Below are 22,110 nucleotides of genomic sequence, written 5' to 3' on the forward strand. Positions count from 1 at the left end.
TTCATATTTTAGTCTATCATGCAATCAAGTCAAACAACTTTTAACCATGTATATGAAAGTTGTTTGCAATTTCCTTCTCTTAAGGCCAGAAAAATAGTTGGATCACTCAGAGCTGGATGTTGTCTGTGTTTATTCTGTTTTTATTTTAAAGCTGCCTTGTTTCAAGTAGCTAAGGCTGATGAGCAAAATTGTAGGTCTGGCTTGAAGCTCCTCCCCGGGGGTGCAGAACAGGAAGAGGTGGAGGTCAGAGGGAACTGCTGGAGTTCCTTGGTTTGTGTGTGAGGCCGAGTCCCGTTACGGCTTTACACTGCGTGTGTCTTATATTACAGCAATGCTGCCTGCACATAAGTGGCCAGAGAGGGGAGAAGGGAGGAAAAGCCTGTTTACACAGACTGCAAACCGCCTGGGGAATAATGCAGGAAAGGAAGTGAGCCGGCTCTCTGTCTGACTGCTCTAACTTCCTGCTCTCTCTCTCTCACTCACACACACACATTCGCACACACACTAGCAAAGGGGGGGGGCGTGCGTGGAAGGGAGAAAGAAACAAGGGGGGAAAAATCAGGATCTCATTACAAGAGCAACAAAGCGTTTTAGAGGACTGTCAGCATGGAAAACCGGGGGACTCTACGCAGCTCTCTTTAAAACGGCCAGAAGAGACCGGAGAGAAGCCCACCAGACCAGGCGCTGGGTACGTAACTCTAAAGTTGGAGGAGTCTCTGGAGGCGAAGGAAAGGGCTGTGGGGGAGACAGGTGGGAGCCGAATGCCAACGCAACGCTTCTGGGCTGTTTATCGATTCCAAAATAACTTGCAGGAGCACTTTACTTTTCCCGATAAAACACCAGGAGGGTCGTGCCAAGCGGGGGTGGGGGGATCCCTGCCTCGCCGCACGGCATCCGGTTGGGGCGGCCAGGGAAGGGGGAGACGAGGGGAAGGGAGCCGAGCCGTGTGCGCGTGAGTTTGGAGCCAGTGGGGGCGAAAGTTTTGGGGTGACTTTTCTTGCTGCTGGCGAAGTGCCATCTGGCACTAAATGTATGCATGCATGGGCGGGGGGGCGGACAGCAAAAACTCCTGAAACGTTATTCCTCGGTTGCCGGAATGAGGACGACTTACTTAAGGACCCCTCCCCCCCACCCCGGGGCCAGGGCAGGAAGGGTCTCTGGAGCCTACAGAGAGAGATGAGGTGAGGGAGCTGCGAGGAGCCTCCACCTGCCGTTGGCCAACAGGGAAGGCAAAGAAGGACCTTTCTTCTTCGGAAGCGGGGAGGAGAGTGTAGAATATGTGGCCAGCGGGATGGGGTCGGAGTTCCGCGCCGGCGTTGCCTCCGCTCGCTGCAAGCGCTTCTGCGGGAGTGCGGAGGGCCCTGTTTTTCTGTGTGGAGAAAGGAGCTTTGGGGTCAGCGCTTGTAGAAAGGTGGAGTGGGGGGGGGGAGAAAGCGCGTCTTGACAGCTTCGTGGAGGCGCTGCCTTTACTCCGAAGGAGCGCCGACGGGCGTCACGAGCCGACTCCGGTGTGCGTGGGAGGGAGGGAGCGCTTTTGCGTGCGTTCGGGACCTACCGAGGCTCGTGGCGATAATAGCTCGCTTGTAGAAGCCCCGGGTGGGGGGTGCGAGCTAATTGTTGAGGCAATGCATTTAGATTGGCGGGGAGGGGGAGGGGGCAGTACACCGGTCTGGACTTCCTTGAAATTAGGGGAGTTGCTTGAATTGTTTCGGGCTGCAAAGAGAGAGGAATAAGAACCTCCAAGGGGCTTTGGGAGGAAGGTGGGGGGGGAGCGTTGGGAGAGTTTCTGGCTTGTCTGGAAACAGCAAGACTAATTGCCATGCGCTTCCGGTTTGAAACTGGCAGCAGACAACATCTTGAAAATGAGTCACTGCAGCTCACAAAGAAACTCTGTGGTTTTTCTCCTTCTCAGGTTTATGCATTCGCTCTTTTACGGTTGTCTTTGTGGTCTGGAGAAGAAGGGAGCGAGCCAGGCTCCTTCCCGTTCATCCGCTTCTTCCACTAAGCAACCCCATCGTCCATTTTAAACTTGTACACCGCCCGTTCTACGAGAGGGAAAGGGGTGGGGGGGGAGATATCGCGGGAGGGTTGTTTTTGGATCTGGCTTTGCTGAAGGTTAAGGGACCGTGATGCTGCAGGAGGAAAAAGTTCCCTGAATTTTCCACTGGTCGCAGGAAGGGAGCCCATTTAGTCATGGCTAAGTAATGTCTGCACACACCAACTAATCTCATTAGGCGTTTCCGTTCCCTAACACAGGAGGGTTTTGTGAAGCCCTCTCGGCCTTTTCTGCAATACTGTTGAAAACGAGACAAGTTACATCTTTATTTAATTGGGGGGGGGGGGTTGGACCAAGCTAATTTCACGCTGCGTTGGTCATGAGGTCTTCAGTGACTTTTTAAAAGAGAAGTGAACGGCAGACACATTTCATTTTCCTAACAGAAGAGCTTTGGTTTTGTAAATGTGGTTTGTTGATTTTAAAGGCTCGGTGTACAGTTATGACATTCTGCATATCATGATGAACTACTGTTTGTAAGAGGATAATCTCAGTACGGATAAATAAAATGCTTATCTTAATAATGGGTAGATATGTTCACTTGGATCTCACTTTTTTAAAACCTCCCTATGCTTCTTAAAATAGCAATCTGATTACAAACTATTAATCACAATTACATATATTTTAATTGCAATGTTACCATTTTAACGAATTTTAAATTTTAATATGTACATTGTAACTTAAACCTTTTTTTTATATTCTAAAAGAGCATTCTGGCACCAGATATTTTTCCAGCTCTGCTTGTATTAATGCACAAAACCCCCCTTTTAAAAAAAATCCAGAACTTGAAACCCATTAAATATATATGGAGATTATCATCAAACTCTTTTCTGAGAGTGTTTTAAGAAGTTTTAAGAAGTTTGTGCTTTTGCTTTAGATATCTGATGTACAACCAAAGTGAAACAGGCTATACTTCCCAGAAGTGTGCTTGCTTGTAGAATCCCAGGGGGCTATATGGCATCTCAGAATGGATCTCATCCATAGAGTTTGTAATACTTTGCATTAGAGTTTCAGTGAGCTAGCTGTTTAAGCTATGATCTTACCAGGAATGGGCATCCTTTTTTTCCTCTAAGGGCTGCATTCCTGTAGAAGCAATCAACTGGAGGCTGCATTGTATGCTAATAGTGGATTGATTGAAGCAAGCAGTGGGTAGTAGCAGAGCCAAAGGCAATATGCAGTGATATGCTCTCTTTTTGGTATCCTTTTGCTGACTACTCTTTTTTCTTGTTCTCCTCACACAGCAAGCTGCCAGGGAAGCAATAAATTGCTTTTGACAAAGACAAAACAGCCAACAATTGGTACATGAGCTCATTTGGCAGTGGGGAACTCTTAAAACAGAACAAAAATGAAGTTTGCAGATCAATTCCTATTTGGTGCAGGAAAATTGATGGGTGCCAAACTATAACTGTCTTAAAACTGGAGCTTGAATCTTTGGTATAAGAAAGTAACTGAGCTAAATGTTAAAAGTACTGAAGTCCTAGGAGACCATACTGCATCTTCTGTCTATGTTGATTAATAAATTAATTTTCTACATTGATCTCTGTCTAGCTACCTGAACAGAAAAGTGCAGGATCCTTGCTTTTTTCTTATTGCTTAAAAAACTTATTCAAACTTGAGATTCATTTTTTTAATTGAAATTTTTGACATCTTATCCTGAAAGTCATTATAAATCATATACTTGTGCTCCAGGGATCTAAGTGGAATTATCTGTAAAGTAGCCTTTTGTGGGATTTTGCTACTATTTGAAACAAAAATGAAAGAGAAAGTGGAAAATACAATGTTCTTTTTAAAAAAAAATTAGTTTCACATTTGTGAGATGAGTGCCTGTATAATTTTGATAACAAATGAATTAGCTAAATAAATATAATTCCTGAGTCCCAGAAATGATACGATTTACAGGTTAATTATATGCACAGTTTGATTTCTATGTTTTTCAGTTTCTGTTTCATTTAATTGTTTGCATAATATAGCTAGTTTCCCTTGTAAGAGTACTGTGTTACATTCTGTATAGAAGATACATGTCCTTCTGTTTACTTTTCTGGGTGCTTACTGTTTTCTCAACTACCATAAATATCTTTACACCAAGTAATTGATTTCAGAGATTTCCAGTCTTTGTTCCAAATTTTGAATACATTTAATAATTTACTAAATAAATAAAAATGATCTGATCGTTCATAGATAGATATAGCCTTGCCCTCTGTTGACACATTCAGATGATTCCAGAATGGAATTGTGAACTGAAGCTAGCTATGGCTTGTACTGTTACTTGAGGTACATGTGAACATACCTACCGGTATATGTTATGAATTTAGGTTGCAGAAAGATGAAAAATATGAAGCAGGCTCTTTTGTATACATTCTAGAGTACTTTAGTTTTATTTTCTGCTTACAGTTCTTCATTATATATAAATTTGGAAGTTATACTGCAAGATTTTTAAATATTTTTAAATTGATGCTGTGGGATATAATTAGGATTCTTCTATTTAGTACAGTGCTTCTATTAAGCTGTACAGCTGTAATCTTATTGCTGTGAATCAGCTGGTTAGATAATATAGTTTCCATTTTTTCTATGTTGTCTTATTTCTGAATTTTCCATGGGCTGCCCTGCAAGAAATAAACTGTATTAGCTATGGTGGTCTTTGTTTTAATTTGTAGTAGAACTGCTGCAGGATATATTTTAATTAAATCATATCCAATTTAATACGTGGCTTTATAATATAATACCTTTCATTTCCATAGCTGACTCATGCTCAAAATGTGAACATTGATCTAAAATTTGCAAACTAAATATTGATCTTATGTGCCAGATTTAGCACAGGTGTTGTTTGGTTTCCAGAAAGAGATTGGCCGCCTCCTCTGTGTCAATTGTAGTCCTGTAAAAAACCGTAATGACATATTTGTCATAGCTTTCTGTAGCAATGCAGCTTTGTTTTCCACAATTATTCTGTAGTCTTGAATGATTATATGAGTTCATTCTGTTTGAAGGTTTGATTCAGAGGAAACCAACTAGTATACTTGAATCTTCTCAGAAACACTTAAAAGACAAGAACATATTTTATCTTAGGAATTTTGCTGACTTAAAAATTGGTGTGCAACTAAAGATTGGTCATAATTTGGAGTAGAACATCAAGATACAAAAAAGGACATTGATAAGCATCAAAATAAATTGCGATAATGCAGAGTTGCTAAAATATATGTAAATGGGATGAATAAATAAATTAATAAAGAAAGAGAAAGAAGGAAAGTTTGCCCTTTTTAAAAAACAAATTTGATTTTTCTTATTGGATTACCTGTTCTTGCAGTATGTATCAGCATTTAGGAACTGACTCTAAAAATACTCCAAAGAATTCACAAATCTCAAAGGAAGTACAGTACCTTAAGTCAGGTTGCAGTCCAGATTTAAAATCATGTCACTGTTGAATTACTGTTGAGGAGAAAGCATTTACAGTTTACATTTAACTCTAGATTTTAGAATTTGAAATACATGATAAACTTTGAAACTTCACAGAATTTCCTTTCTAACAGGGAAAAAAACTGAATATGTTGTAGTGGGATTATTTAAATGAAAGCAATGATTTGGTAATGGGGGCAAGATATTGTAAGGATTTTTCTAAATAACCTTTCATGACATTGGTTAATTATTTGAACATGCATTCTGTATAAAGATATAAACTGTTTTATTTGTTAGATTAAACAATAATACATTTTGTAAAATTTAAGAAAGTTCACAAGTACTTTCTTTCACTAAGAAGGATTCATAAATATCCTTATTAAATCTACTATTTTATATATGAATAACAAATGACTTTTTTGGTAGTGGTTTTAGGCTATTTTGTATCTTAGGACATCTGCAAAACAGATTTCTATTCTAGTATAGGTTTGTCTTAAATGAAGTGAAGATATCATGCAACGGTTTCTATGCAAACTTATTTATCTTAGCATTCAGCAATGGATTGTGTGCCAACCCTTTAAACATTTTATTATTGCTTCTTAGGAGTGTTACTCTTCACTATGCACAAAGGCACATATTGCAGTAGAAGGTAACTTTCAGCTATTTCTCATAACATGTATAGAAATATGTTTACTGGAAGTATTTTTCCCCTTGAGAATGTTTTTAATAATAATTTTGGTACACATGAACTTGCATAAGTAAATATATATATTTAAGTTGAATATATTCATAGATTTATAATTTGCCCTTTTACAACGATTTAAGGTGCCCTAAATATCAAGTACAATAAAAACATAATGAAATAATTAAATGGTATAATTAAAAGAAAGCACACACCAAATTATGAATGTATGTGAAAATTAAAGGTAGACTTTGATATAAAATGTTTAAATATACCATATGCAAGTGTATGTATAGTCAATAAATATATAGATGGACTGTAGAATAATTTGAGTCTGGCAATTTGATGCTGAGTTGAGAATTTTAAATACAGTGCATTCAGAAAGTATTCAGACCCCCCTTCACGTTTGTCAATTTTGTTATGCTGCAGCCTGGTTCTGCAGTTGTTGAAATTCATTTTCCCCATTAAGTATCCCATTATGACAAGTGGAAACAGAATTTTAGAAATGTCTGTAAATTTATTAAAAATAAAAAACTGAAATATCACATTGGCATAATTATTACAGCACGGAGACGGCTTTGGTCGCGTTGGTGGATGATCTCTGGAGGGCCAGGGATAGGGGTTGCTCCTCTGCCCTGGTCCTATTAGACCTCTCAGCGGCTTTCGATACCATCGACCATGGTATCCTGCTGCGCCGGTTGGAGGGATTGGGAGTGGGAGGCACCGTTTATCGGTGGTTCTCCTCCTATCTCTCCGACCGGTCGCAGTCGGTGTTGACGGGGCAGAGGTCGCCCCGAGGCGCCTCACTTGTGGGTGCCGCGGGGTCGATCCTCTCGCCTTCTGTTTAACATCTACATGAAGCCGCTGGGTGAGATCATCAGTGGTTTCGTGTGAAGTACCAGCTGTATGCGGATGACACCCAGCTGTACTTTTCTACACCGGACCACCCCAACGAAGCTTTCAAGTGCTGTCCCGTGCCTGGAGGCCGACGGGTCTGGATGGGGAGAAATAGGCTCAAGCTCAATCCCTCCAAGACAGAGTGGCTGTGGATGCGGCATCCCGGTACAGTCAGCTAAATCCGGCTGACCATCGGTGGCGAGTCATTGGCCCCGATGGAAAGGGTCCGCAACAGGCGTCCTCCTGGATGAGCGGCTGTCTCTAGAAGATCATTTGTGGCCGTCTCCAGGAGAGCGTTCTACCAGGTTCGCCTGGTACGCCAGTTGCGCCTTTCTGGACCGGGATGCCCTATGCACGGTCACTCACGCACTCGTGACGTCTCGCCTGGATTACTGCAATGCTCTCTACATGGGGCTCCCCTTGAAGGGCATCCGGAGGCTGCAGTTAGTCAGAATGCGGCTGCGGGTGATAGATGGAGCCCCGTGGCTCCCGTATAACACCATCCTGCGCAGGCTGCACTGGCTACCTGTGGCTTTCGGGTGCGCTTCAAGGTGCTGGTGACCACCTTTAAAGCGCTCCATGGCATCGGGCCGGGTTACTTACGGGACCGCCTACTGCTATCGAATATCTCTCACCGACCCGTGCGCTCTCACAGAGAGGGTCTCCTCAGGGTGCCGTCAGCGCGGCAATGTCGTCTGGCGGCGCCCAGGGGGAGGGCCTTCTCTGTGGGGGGCCCCCCCCCCTGGGATGAACTACCCCCCGGTCTTCGTCAGCTTTCGGACCTCCGGACCTTCCGCCGCGGGCTTAAAACATATTTATTTAATTGTGCAGGGCTGAGCTAAATTTTAAATTACTGGCTTTTAAATTGGCTTTTATTCTATATTTTTAATTTTAAATTAACAGGCTTTTAGAATAAGTTTTTTAACTGTTTTTATATTTTTTATATTGTATTTATGCGTTTTTAAATGCCTGTACACCGCCCTGAGTCCTTCGGGAGATAGGGCGGTATATAAATTTGATCAATAAATAAATAAATAAATAAATAAATTCAGACCCTTTGCAACAACACTTGAAATTTAGATCTGGTGCCCCCCCGCCATTTCTGCTGACATGTTTCTACACCTTGATTGGAGTTGACCTGTGGTAAATTAAATTGATTGGACATGATTTGGACAGGCACACATCTCTCTGTAGAAGGTTTCACAGCTGACAGTGCATATTGTAGCAGAGCAAAAGCCATGAGGTCAAAGGAACTGCCTGCAGAGCTCAGAGACAGGATTATTGCAAGGCACAGATCTGGGGAAGACTACAATTAAATTTATGCTGCACTGAAGGTTGCAGTGGCCTCCATAATTCTCAAATGGAAGAGGTTTTGCAAAACCAGGACTCTTCCAAGAGAGACTGTTCCTGGTTGCCTGGTCAAACTGAGCAATCAGGGGAGAAGATGAGAGGTGACCAAGAACCCGAGGGTCACTCTGACTGGGCTCCAGAGATCCTGTGTAGAGATGGGACAGAGTTCCAGAAGGACAACCATCAGTGCGGCCCTCCACCGATCTGGGCTTCATGGCAGAGTGGCTAGACGGAAGCCTCTCTTCAGTGCAAACCTGAAAGCTTGCTTGGAGTTTGCAGAAAAGTACCTGGAGAACTCTCAGATCGTGAGGAACAAGAGAATTGAACTGTTTGGCCTCAACTCTAAACTTTTATGTCTGGAGAAAACCAGGTACCACTCATCACCTGCCAATATCATCCCAACAGTGAAGCATAGTGATGGCAGCATCATGCTATGGGAGTGTTTTTCAGCAGCTGGAATGGAGAGACTGATCAGGGTTGAGGGAAAGCTGAATGGGGAAAAGTACAAGGATATCCTGAATGAAAACCTGCACTCAGGATCCCAGATTGGGCTGAAGGTTCACTTACCAACATGACAAAGATACTAAGTACACAGCCAAGACAACACAGGAGTGGCTTAGGGACAACTCTCTGAATATCCTAGAGTGGCCCAGCCAGAACCCTGACTTGACACTCATTGAACATCTCTGGAGGGACCTCAAAATGACTGTCCACTAACAAGCACAACCTGACAGAGCTTGAGAGGATTTGCAAGGAAGAGTGGCAGAAAATCCCCCAATCCAAGTGTGCAAAGCTGCTTGTATCATACCCAAAAAGACTCATTGTAATTGCTGCCAAAGGTGCTTTACAAAGTGCTGAGTGAAGGGTCTGAATACTTATGCCAATGTGATACTTCAGTTTTTTTCTTTTTAATAAATTTACAGACATTTCTAAAATTCTGTTTTCACTTTGTCATTATGGGATATGAGTGTAAATTAATGAGGAAAAAATGAATTTCAACAACTGTAGAATCAGGCTGCAACATAACAAAATTGACAAAAGTGAAGGGGGATCTGAATACTTTCTGAATGCACTTTATGTTCACAGTTTAACTGTAGCAATTAACAGAAATTATCTTTTAGGATAATTATAATGATGAAATGTTTAAAATTTTGGTAAACCAAATACATTCATTTAAAAGCTTGCATAATTAATATCTGCATATGTTACAAGAAACAGTTATTTGAATTTATACAGTACTAAATTATTGTTTTAATTAAGTAGCTTTGGTGTATGCTTATATATGTACGTATGTGGACTTTACATGAAATTCAGTGCAACCAGGGATTACCACAGTTGGGAAATTTGTGAGTATAATATCAGTAGCGGTGATGAGCAGCTCCAAACTGCATGAAGTACACACATATTTTTTTTTAAAAATCAAAGGTGTAACTTCACTTTCACATCCATATTATTATCACAACCATAGTCCAAAACAGTTCTGAGGTTCAGTTGTGGATGAGAGTCCATAATATCTATTTTGAAATACTCTTGTTGATTGAGAAAGAGGGTAGTAACCACTGGTGGATCTGTCCCTTGAGAATTTGTCTAGTCCCCTTGGAAGCCATCTGAACCAGCAGTCAGTGGCAACATACCTATGGTAATATATCCACAAGTACTTACACACTGTGTAAAGAAATACTTCCTCTCAAAATCTTTAATATTCTACTAGTCCATTTTAGTAAACTTAGATGAACATTTAATTTATAATCCAAAAAATATCACAGCTGCAAATTTTGTAATTACCAATCTCTGTGAAAATAGTTCCCCTTTCGGAGGAACTAATATGAACCCACACTATTGGCCCAATTTCAGTATTATCCACACTAAATGATTATACCTGTCTAGGTATCAGGTATCAATTCTCTCAGTCTTACCTGGACATGCTAAGGACTGAATCCAGTTCTTTGTATGCAAATAATTTGTTCTATAGCTGAACCAAAAATGTACTGTAGGACATTTATTCTACTATTGCTTCTTTTATAGCCTTTGTTTCTTCATTCATTCATTCACCTGCCAAATCCCAGGTCCGAAATGGAGCCAGGACTGCTGCTATGCTGCAGAGTCATTAGATATGTGAACGTAAGCTCATTGACGGGGTATGCATAACTGGAATAAAATAAAATAACTAAATTTGCTTTTTCAGCCAAGCTCCACAGAAGAGAATCAGAGGATTCTACAGTCCTACACTGATATTATACAGGTAGTCCTCAACTTACAACCACAATTGGGAACAGAATTTCCATTGCTAAGCAAGGAAGTTAAGAGATCCACATCTAATTTTTACAACCTTTTTTTTAACCACAGTTGTTAAATTAATCACTGCAATTGTTGACAAATTGTCAGATTTGTTAAGCAAATCTGACTTCCCCCCCTTGATTTTTCTTGTTGGAAGCTAGCTGGGAGTGTTGCAAGTAGTAATCACATGATCTTGGGATAGTACAGCCATCATAAATACATGCCAGCCACCCCAATTGTGATCATGTGACCATGTGGATACTGAAATTGTAGTAGAATATAGTCCAGATTCCCAGGAGGGACAGAGTGCATTTCAGAGAACCATGAAGCAGGAAACTTTAGAAGAAAAAGAGTTAAGAGAGCTCTTCCCTAGGCACTCCATAGGCATTCTCAGAATATGTGTTTAATGGTTTAAATAGCCTGCTTCAGTTTTCTCAAGCATTTTTGTCTATCAGTGAGGAACAATAAAGGAAACGGTTTAGAGGAACAGGTCAACGGGTCATGGTTTTTGGAACCTGACATCAATCGTGCCAAACACATTATCTAATACTTGTTTTATCCATATCTAACTACAATCTCTCCCTTTCTCCACACATATGCATATTCCCACACACTTACTGATTTGTGTTCATGTTGTTCAGTAAATTGTACAATAAGATTAAGAAAGACTTTATATATTAAAAGAATTTCAAAATAATAAGTGACTTCTTTGTTTTCTAATATAAGTGAAAAGTAGAATGTGTACTGTACAAACTGCTTCCATTGTGACTGCTGACTCTGAACATTTTATAGACTTCCAAACAGCAATAGGATTAAAAATAAAATGGCAATAATATCAAAGATCAAGACACCAAGAAACAATTAAAGTAAATCTAAAAATTTACTCTTTAAGAGGAAAACAAAACTTTTCTGACCCTGAAGGTTGCTGAGATTCCTGCAGATGACATTTCTGAGAGTTGGAACTCAGGGGAAGCCTCCTATCACAGATATTAATAGATAGGCAGGGACCATTGGGAGAAAGCAATCATCTATATATATGAATCAATTGGGTCAAGAATAGGCATGGGCACCAGTTGGTTTGCCGTATATAATATGGAGGTGTCCTATGGCAAACCAATTGGTGCCTATGCCTATTCTTGACCCCTGAGTAGAAGACATTACCATAACCCAACTGGGAGGTGGTCAAAGCAGAGGCTGTAACTAGAGCATAAGGTGGAACTACACAGAGGTCTCCTAGCTACAGTTGCTTCCTTTTTTTCAAGCAGAAACTGGATACAGGAAGATCACCTTTTTGTTTGAATGGGCTAAATGAGTAGCACAGTCTCATCCAGAGCCTTATCTCTGGAATGTGTCCACAGCCACTTAGTTTTGCTGGAACTGAATCTAAGCCTGTTCCTACCTAACCAGACCCTGAAAGCCTCCAGGCATTGGGACAGAGCTTCAATGACAATCCTTTTTGGATTGGAATTCAAATATGCAACTGAATACAATCCACTTACTGATATTTTTATGCTAGTGAGTATCCTCTCTTAGCAACCTCTGAAAAGACTGCCACTTCAATTAGTGTATTTTGCTCCCAACCCTTACAGATAATCCCGAAAAATATAATAGTGAAGGCTTCCAAGAAGTCAAGAAAAGATAGGGTTACATTTCCCCTATCCTGATTCTACCACGGGTTATCCAGAAGCAAAATTAATATGAATTACATTCCATACCTAGATCTAAACCAGTGGTAGTCAACTTGGTCCCTACCTCCCACTAGTGGGCGTTCCAGCTTTCTTGATGGGCGATAGGGTTTTTGTCCGATACTGAAGCACTTTCCTTTTTTTTAATTTAATTGACTTTTTAAAAAAAATTAATAGCATTATTTAAAAACATTTTCATTAAGTTTTCATAAAATTCACTGTGACAATTTAAATTTCTGAAAATATACTATTTGTATCGCCTGCGCATAAGTTTAGTTCACGTTACGTAAGTGAAACTAAATGGTGCTATAATGCGACCGCAAAAAAAAGCCTTGTCCCAGAATAGCTTGCGCATCTCTCCCCACACCATCCAGCTGTAACAGACAAGCAGAGCTGGTATCTGGCGCCCCCTCCCACCCAATCCACGATGCACGAGAGGCATGCACAGATGATACACGGCGCATTACTGTGGAATTGGTGGGCGGTTAGAAAATTTTACTACTAACAGAGGTGCAAAAGTGGGTGGTAGGTATAAAAAGGTTGACTACCCCCGATCTAAACCCTTGCTGAAAAGAATCCAGAAAATCGTTTCCTCTTGAGATATCTACAACTGCAGCCTCCTCCAGGACCAATAGTATCATTCTTTCTCCTAACTGAAACTAGCCTCCTGTTATCACCTCTCTGGGAAAGACAGTGATCAAGCTGCATGTGCTGTGGAGAGTCCTTTTAATTTTTTCAAGGTAGCAGGTTTAAAATTTGAAATAACCTTGAAATATATAGCCTCTGCTACTTCATTAGAACCTGTCTAGCAAGCATCTCCATGTGACTCCTCTAAATTCCTTAGAATACCTTTTGCAGTTACTAAGAATTATCCTCTAAATGCACACGATCTCATTGAGCAGCCTAACAAATGTTCTTCCAGCTCATTCTTCCCAAATGAGTTTGGGTCACATTAAATAAGCCTCCCCAGCAGGAATCTTGAGGATGTAATAACAGCATTCAAATAGTATTGCGGTTTCTCTGTCTCTATTACCATGATGCTTACTCAAATCTGAGCTCTCCCTTATATTTGGTTAGATTCACTCTTCGTCTTTCACCTTCTTCTTCTGCGCATGCATGAGAATGGCGGCGATTTAATCTTCATGGAGACAGCAGGCAGGGTTCCCTAAGCCGAGAAGCTGTATGTGCCAACCGCCGAGCTGCTTGAGCCCTCCGCCTCGGATTCCATCGTGTCGGCAGCCGAGGCAGAGGTCTTTGGTCCTCGTCGGATCCTCGGTTGCCGAGAACGGGGCTGGAGTTTCAAACGAGCAGCGGATGGCGGCGGCCATTTTGGGGGGCGCGGAACGGCGTTGTCTGAAGATGGCCCGGCCGGATTGCTGTTTACTAGCCACGAATGACATCGGCGGCTGGAATTTTTGCCGCATTTGGTATCAGCGGCATCGGACACCGGCGGCTCGGGCGGGCGGTCTTTTTCGCCACATTTGTCATTGGCGTTATCAGCGGGCGGAATTTCCAACAGCCTGAACTTTCATCAGCCCGAATTTCCATCAACCTGATTACCGATTACCAGTCGTTCCACTGGCCTGGTCCCTGACTATGATCTGGCTGTTGGCTTTAGATTGTGATTTCCCAGTAGCGGCGCACTGGACCGCGATTTTCATCAGCGGCCCACGGCAGCCTGATCCCCGATGGTGCTCTTCTGCGAGGTCCGGCCTAATACTATTGATCGGCGGAAGTTCCCCTTTTGTTATTGGGACCTGCTGGATTTTAGCTGATCTTTCTGATCTTTTAGCCTTAATGGGTCCTGCAGCCATTTTGGGATACGGGGCAGCATTCCGGCCTGGTCTGGCCTGTTCCCCAGGTCGCAATTATCATCAGCGGTTGTAATGGTGGGGCCTGACTTTCGGCCGTGAGAGTCATCAGCTGTTTCCCGGCCTGAACTCCTGGCCATGGCTCGACTCCTGGTCGCAATTTTCCATCTGTGGCACTTTCTGTGGCTTATCAGTGATATCAGTAGAGAGACGGCATTATCGGTCCTGATGGCGTCGTTGTGGGCCGTACTGGCCTTGGATAAGTTAACAACATCAATGACAACAACAATAACAACAACAACAAGAACAATAATTTGATAGGGATGAAGCAGTCGATGGGGATGGTTTATGACTAACTGTTATATTTATGCTGGCTAGGGATGGTCCTTTTTCTGCTGTTATTTTTAATCTTCCATGAAATATTCGCCTCTCGAACTCTTACGACTGCGAGGTTTCCCCGCCTCGCAGGAATGGCCCTCTGTATTATCGAGGGCCTGCCTTAATGAAGGGTCTTGGGATCCAGAGAGGTGGCATGCGTTGAAGAAGAACCTTTGGGGGTTTTTAAATAGGTTTTTAAAGAAGGGTTTTTTAAGGGGGGGGAGGAAAAAGAGGGGTGGGGGAAAAAACCCGTCGGGGAGGGAATGTCCAGTCCCTGCGCTTGCTCGCGGCGTCACTCTACCTGGTCCGAAGGCGGGGGGAGGGGGCTGTTCCTGGTGTAGAGGGTCGTTCCATCTGTACGGTAAGTGGGAGAGGCAGATATGGCGGAAGCGAGGGGCCGTATCGTTCTCTGGGAGCATGTGCTCGCTGTTTAAAAGTGATCACGCGCTCCGGCCCCTCAGTTCTTACCCGTTCCCCGGATGGCCAAGACCCTCAGAGCTTGGGCCTTCGGTTGATGTTGTGCAATGCCTGGTCCGTGGTCAATAAGGCCCCCCTGATCTGCAACCTTATTCAGGGGGAGTCCGCGGACTTTATGGGCATTACGGAGACCTGGTTGGGCACGGAAGGGGGTGTACCCCTAGTTGAACTGTGCCCTTCGGGTTTCCGAGCATTCCATCAACCGAGGTAGGGGTGGAGGGGTGGCGGTTGTGATTAGGGAAAGTCTAGAGCCGAGGGAGTCCACTGTGCCTCAGATAGCCGGTTGTGAATCCCTCCTTGTGAAGTGGGGCCATAGGAATCAGATGGGTCTGTTGATCACGTACCTGGCTCCTTGCTGCGTGACTACAGCCCTACCCGAGTTGTTGGAGGTGCTTGCCGGAGTGGCGGTTGAGATCCCCAGACTCATGGTCATGGGGGATTTCAACTTGCCATCGGCCGGCTTGTCATCGACGGCGGCGCGGGAGTTCCAGGCCTCCATGACGGCCTTGGACCTGATTCAAGTAACTGATGGCCCTACACACAGTGGGGGAGGCACACTGGACCTGATTTATATCTCTGGACAGTGGTTAAATGATCTGGAATTAGGAGATTTAGTAACAGAACCTGTGTCATGCTCAGATCATTTTTTCCTTCGCCTGGACTTTCGGACCGCCGCCCACCACCGCAAGGAGACGGAACCAATACGTTGGTTCCATCCCAGGTGCCTGATGGATCCTGATAGGTTCCTGATGGAGCTTGGGCCGTTTCCTGAGGATCTGGCCCATGGCACGGCTGAAGAACTAGTTGCGGCCTGGGAACAGGCCGCGACCGGGGCTTTGGACCGTGTTGTGCCTTTGCGGCCTCTGACCCAGCGTAGATCTTAACCGGCCTCTTGGTTCTCTGAGGGACTGAGAGAGATGAAACGCCGGAGAAGACGCCTAGAGAGTACCTGGAGGTCCAGCCGTTCCGAAGCTGACCGGACACTAGTTAGGTCTTATTCTAAGACCTACCTAGTGGCACTGAGGGAGGCAAAACGTTCTTACGTTTCCACCCTCATTGTGTTGGCAGATAACCACCCGGCTGCCCTGTTTCGGGTGACCCGCTATCTCCTTCATCAGGAGGGGCGGGATGACCTCTTGCAGGGATGTGCTGAGGAGTTTAGTGGTTATCTATACGATAAAATCATTCAGCTTCGGGATAGTTTGGACCAAAATTGCGATAATTCGAGTGAGAGGATGGAGACGCGTCTTGTTGAGATTGTTTGGGATGAGTTTGATCCTGTGGCTCTCGAGGACATGGACAGGTTATTGGGGAGGTTACATGCCACCACATGTTTACTGGACCCGTGTCCCTCCTGGTTGGTGCTGGCCACTCAGGAGGTGACACGAGGCTGGCTCCGGGGAATTATAAATGCTTCTTTGTTGGAAGGGGTTTTCCCCGCCGCCTTGAAAGAGGCGGTGGTGAGACCCCTCCTCAAGAAGCCTTCCCTGGACCCAGCTATTTTGGGAAATTATCGTCCAGTCTCCAATCTTCGCTTTGTTGCGAAGGTTGTAGAGAGTGTGGTGGCATGGCAGCTACCCCAGTACCTGGATGAAACTATCTATCTAGACCCGTTCCAGTCCGGCTTCCGGTCCGGGTATAGTACAGAGACAGCTTTGGTCGTGTTGGTGGATGACCTCTGGAGGGCCAGGGATAGGGGTTGTTCCTCTGCCCTGGTCCTATTAGATCTCTCAGCAGCTTTTGATACCATCGACCATGGTATCCTGCTGCACCGGTTGGAGAGTTTGGGAGTGGGAGGCACCATTTATCGGTGGTTCTCCTCCTATCTCTCTGACCGGTCGCAGATGGTGTTGACGGGGGGCAGAGATCGACCGCGAGGCGCCTCACTTGTGGGGTGCCACAGGGGTCGATTCTCTCGCCTCTCCTGTTCAACATCTATATGAAGCCGCTGGGCGAGGTCATCAGTGGCTTTGGGGTGAGATACCAACTGTACGCTGACGACACGCAGCTGTACTTCTCCACCCCGGGCCACCCCAACGAAGCTGTCGAAGTGCTGTCCCGGTGCTTGGAAGCCGTACGGGTCTGGATGGGGAGAAACAGGCTCAAGCTCAATTCCTCCAAGACGGAGTGGCTGCGGATGCCGGCACCCCGGTACAGCCAGCTGCAACCACAGCTGACTGTTGGGGGCGAGTCATTGGCCCCAATGGAAAGGGTGCGCAACTTGGGTGTTCTCCTGGATGGATGGCTGTCGTTTGAAGATCATTTGATGCCGTCTCCAGGAGAGCTTTTTACCAGTTGCGCTTGGTTCACCAGTTGCGCCCCTTCCTTGACCGGGATGCTCTTATCACCTCTCGCTTAGATTATTGCAATGCTCTCTACATGGGGCTCCCCTTGAAGTGCACTTGGAGGCTTCAGTTAGTTCAGAATGCAGCTCCCATGTAACACCGCTCCTGCGCAGACTGCACTGGCTACCTGTGGTTTTTCGGGTGCTTTAAGGTTTTGGTCACTACCTTTAAAGCGCTCCATGGCTTAGGGCCCGGGTACTTACGGGACCGCCTGCTGTTACCTCATGCCTCCCACCGACCCGTACGCTCGCACAGAACGGGACTTCTCAGGGTGCCGTCCGCCAAGCAATGTCGGCTGGCGGCCCCCAGGGGAAGATCCTTCTCTGTGCGGGCTCCTACCCTTTGGAACGAACTCCCCCCTGGCTTGCGTCAATTGCCTGACCTTCGGACTTTCCGCCGCAAGCTGAAAACGCATTTATTTATTCAAGCGGGATTGGCCTAAATTTTTTTAATATTTTTAATTGGGGTTATATTTTTTTATGAATTTTAAGGGTTTTTAAATTTAATTATTTTAAATTTCAGCCGACTATTGAATAAGTTTTTAAATTTTTGTTTTAATTGTATATTGTTATTGTTTTTTATAATTGGCTGTACACCGCCCTGAGTCCTTCGGGAGAAGGGCGGTATAAAAATCTAATAAATAAATAAATAAAATTAATTAATTAATTAATTAATAAATATGAATTACACACATACCTGAGGTGTCTCCTCTGATGTTTCTTCTACCAGAACTCAGATAACTTATTGGTTGTGAAGTAAGGAAAAGCTGTGCAATCCTGTCCAAGGCTGCTGCCATCTCCACATTCTAGGATGGGTCTAAGCTCTCAGTAGAACTGCCAACTATAAATTTGGGGAAATCCTCAGGGATCCTTTGGAAGCCAAGAAGATCCATTAGGTATTTGGGCAGTCTGGTTGAATTAATTTGCTTTTCCTTTGGAAGTTGGCAACACTGATTAATTCTATGGCAATCATAGAGTGATCTGACCATGACAAAACATAAGTATTATGTTTATTATGCCATATCACATTACATATGCTCATGACCTAGATTCATGATGGTGAACCTATGGCACGTGTGCCAGAGGTGGCACGCAGCGCCCTCTCTGATGGCATGCGAACCATCACCCCGGTTCAGTTCTGCTGCACATGCACACACATCTCTCGCTGGCCAGCTGATCTTTGGGTCTTTGCCAAGCGGGATGTTTGTGGGGTGTGCATGCGCGGGGAGCGGGGAACATGCGAGCATTGCATTTTGGGGGTTCAGGCACACGGGCGCTTTGGGCACTCGGTCTGGAAAAGGTTAGCCATCACTGTCCTAGATGAATTGGGTCCCTGATTACCTGCGATTTCAAGCATACACTCTGGATATCTATGAAGAAATACCTCTAGTAATCTACAGATCAAGACATTTTGGCTTTCCTCTAGAAAGCCAAATTCACTACACTCATTTTCAAGACTGTTTTTTTTTTAAAATGGTCTAATAAACTGAAACCGTTTCTTGAACCTCTTTATATCATGGAATTAACTATATCTTTAAATTTTCATTATTAAAAAATACCACTTTGTAGCTTCAACTAGTTTATTATGTCATGAACTTGAGTAAGCAATAACATATATCAGCAGACAAAACACTATTTTTTCAAGAGGGAGACAGGTAGTGGAAATTAGAAACAAGAATCTGAAAATATATGCATATTTTTCTTTCAACATATTCCAATAATCCTTGTATTTGGGACTTCCAGTGATATACTAAAGTTTGAAAGTACTTCCCCATTCTATTCAATATTGCTGGCTCTCAGCAGGATTAAAGCTGTGGTCCTTTTTTATCCCATTTAATATTTGTACAATTTACCTTCTGATGAGATAAATGAAATGGTTCAAGAAAATCAAGGCAATAAGTATGCTTAAAAGCTTTAAAATACAGATTTGCTAGATAAATAGGAGTAAAATATATTTCAGTGAACATGTAAATACAGTAGTTCACTGTAGTAGGCTTACAGAGCAGTAATTATAGCCTTGTATTTTTGATCCTGCTCACATCTATAATATTTTAAATGTTAAGAAAATGGTTTTATGTTAAGTCAGCAAAATAGTTATCACTGCCACATTGCCATGAGAAGACAACAATAGAGATACATATGGAAAATATAAAGATATGGTCTGGCTTTGAACCTGGAAGTTCTTTTGTGTGCAAACGAATGTTGTGCCAGTGTACAGATGCATACCATATGAGTGGGGCAGGAAGTATTAGAATTCTGTATGCATTTTATTTTATTATTATTAATTTTTCAAATCAGTGTAGATTTACGTGCTTTTCCAACTGCTTATTTTTTAAAACACTGAACAACTAGTATTTTAAAAATATTAGCAAGTAGGAACTATCTTCATTTCCTTCCTGTTCCCAATCCAGGAAATAGAATCCATGCACTGAATCAAACTTCCTGGTTTGGACTGTGTTATTGCAGACAACCTTAATGCACATATGGATGTCTATATCAGCTGAGTTGTGTTTGAATCCTAATGACTGTATAGACAAATGCTCACCATCTTGCTCTGTCTTCAACAAAACCCATAGCTCTTCCAAGGGTATTCCAGCCATTTCTTTGACCTCAGACATTCACTTTATCCTTTGTCTTCCCTTGTATTCCCTGCTTTTTCTTAAACTTATTTTCTAGCCCAGGTTGGTTGGTTGGTTGTATAAGAGAAACCAAACAAACCAAAATAAACTTATTTTCTAGCCCAGGTTGGTTGTATAAGAGAAACCAAACAAATCTGATACCCAAAGTGATATATGGTTATGTATATGTGATAATTATTTGTGTGCACTTGTATATTCTTTCTTGCTAACTCAGGAATTTTGTCAAGCTTTGAAATTTTATGATTAAGTAAGCAACCCTATATAATCCTTTTGTGTGTGTGTGTGTGTCTTTGAGACAGTGCTGACTCCTGTGACTGCCTGAACAAGTCTCTGCCCTTTTCTTGGCAATGTTTTTTTTTATTTCTTTTTGTCACAACAGTATACACAAACAAATGTCATAGATAAAACAGCATATCTTGAAGTATATATATATATATAAAATTAAAAATATGCATCAACTATATTAATTGGATATAATGTTGTTGAAAGTGGCTTGCCATTACCTCCTTCCTAGGGCTGAGAGAGTGTGATTGGCCAAAGGCCACCCAGCTAGGTTTTGTGCTGAAAGCAGGACTAGAACTTATGGTCTCCTTATTGTAGCCTGGTGCCTTAACCATTACATCAAACAGGCTGTCTAAATCAGGGGTCTCCAACCTTGGCAACTTTAAGACTTGTGGACTTCAACTTCCCAGCTTTGCTGGCTGAGGAATTCTGGGAGTTGAACTCCACAAATCTTAAAGTTGCCAAGGTTGCCCCTGGTCTAAATAATCCTACCCTAAACTAATTTCCTCACTGAAGAATTTACTCCCATATAAATGAAAAATTCTATGCACTTTAATGGATTATTTGGATATCTTGGATTGGTCTGGTCTGTCTCCCTCCCTCCCTCCCTTCCCCCTCCCTCCCTCCCCCCCTCTCTCATTTATATGCCTGCCTATCTCACAAAGAGTTTATTAAGTATTCAAGTGAAAAGTAATAAAGTTTTTAAAATAGAAAAAAAAACCTACAGAAATTGGGATAATACTTTTAGCAAATATTAGGCCCTTCTCCTGGATCAAATATGCTATAAGCTATATAATGTTTTATTATATTAAAAGTTTACCTGAATCTACAAATTAAGTAAAAATACATGCTGAAAGCAAAAGAAATCTTTTTAGAGTTTGGTGTTCTTGTGAAATTTCAGTTTTTTTAAAAAAATGTTTTTCTGGATATCTCCAGAAAATGGATATAGGCAAATCATGCAGTGGCACTGGGAATGGAAAAGGAGACTGGAAAAAGTTGGCCTCTTTCCACTTTCTTCTTGCCCAGATATTTTGTTTTGTTGTGTCTTAAGTTATAATTGTTGATATGACTTGTAAATAAATTTGGCTGAACTGGTATCCTGCAACGTGGAATAAAAATAGCTGTCATAAATAATGAGAAGTTTATTGCTAGGAGAAAAGTTCTTTTTAAAAAAAGCAAAGACGCATAAAACCTGGATGAATTAAGAAAATTAATAAATCTTTTGTTTTATCCTTTAAAAATGAAAGAGACAGATAGACAGACAGACAGACAGATTGACAGATGATAGATACATATCGTTATAGACCAATATGGAGACAGATAGATAGATAGATGAATCCTACTGTGCTCATTCCAATGATGGCTTTTGTTCAGGTGTGGGCATCACATACTGTAATAACTGGTTTGCCCAGAACCGAAAATGTGAGCGTGTGCATACAAAACCTTCCAAGTATGCAGACAGCATCGGAAAAAAGGTGATTATATAGGACGGATAGCACCAGGGTGGGTGAGTGGGCCCAGCTGCTGGTCAGAACTACCAGTACGCCTGAACCGGTCTGAACTGGCAGCAGCCCACCTCTGCTTTTGCTTCTGTCTTGATTACCTTAAAAGTTTACTTGTCTACCCAGTCAATTTGGTTTTTTACTATTTACAGAAGCCATCTTGGAAAATGCAAAATAACTACAATTTGTAAAAATATTTCCAATATGTAGTGTTGCCGGACTTTCTACCTTTTAGCTATTATCTGGCTTTTCCAGAAACAAAGCTCTGAAATATACCGTATTAGGCAGAAGTCCAGATTTAGATTTTTATCTTACTTTTTTATTTTACCCTTTTTATTAGTTT

General features: G+C 42.7%; 1 protein-coding gene across 7 annotated transcripts in view; it reads left to right on the forward strand.

Moving 5' to 3' along the window:
* Window positions 1-244: 244 nt before the first annotated feature.
* The window catches only part of ELK3 (ETS transcription factor ELK3), a 56,897-nt gene continuing 35,031 nt past the window's right edge, over window positions 245-22,110 (forward strand). For 5 of the 7 annotated variants that reach the window (XM_058191930.1, XM_058191933.1, XM_058191932.1 and 2 more), the window contains exon 1: window positions 245-688. The gene's annotated coding sequence lies outside the window, so the exon portion shown is untranslated. Of the gene's footprint in view, window positions 689-6,046; window positions 6,093-22,110 lie in introns of those variants that run through there. The other 2 variants (XM_058191936.1, XM_058191931.1) reach the window with 2 other exon arrangements.

Source organism: Ahaetulla prasina, chromosome 7, assembly GCF_028640845.1.
Source record: "Ahaetulla prasina isolate Xishuangbanna chromosome 7, ASM2864084v1, whole genome shotgun sequence".
NCBI lineage: Eukaryota > Metazoa > Chordata > Lepidosauria > Squamata > Colubridae > Ahaetulla > Ahaetulla prasina.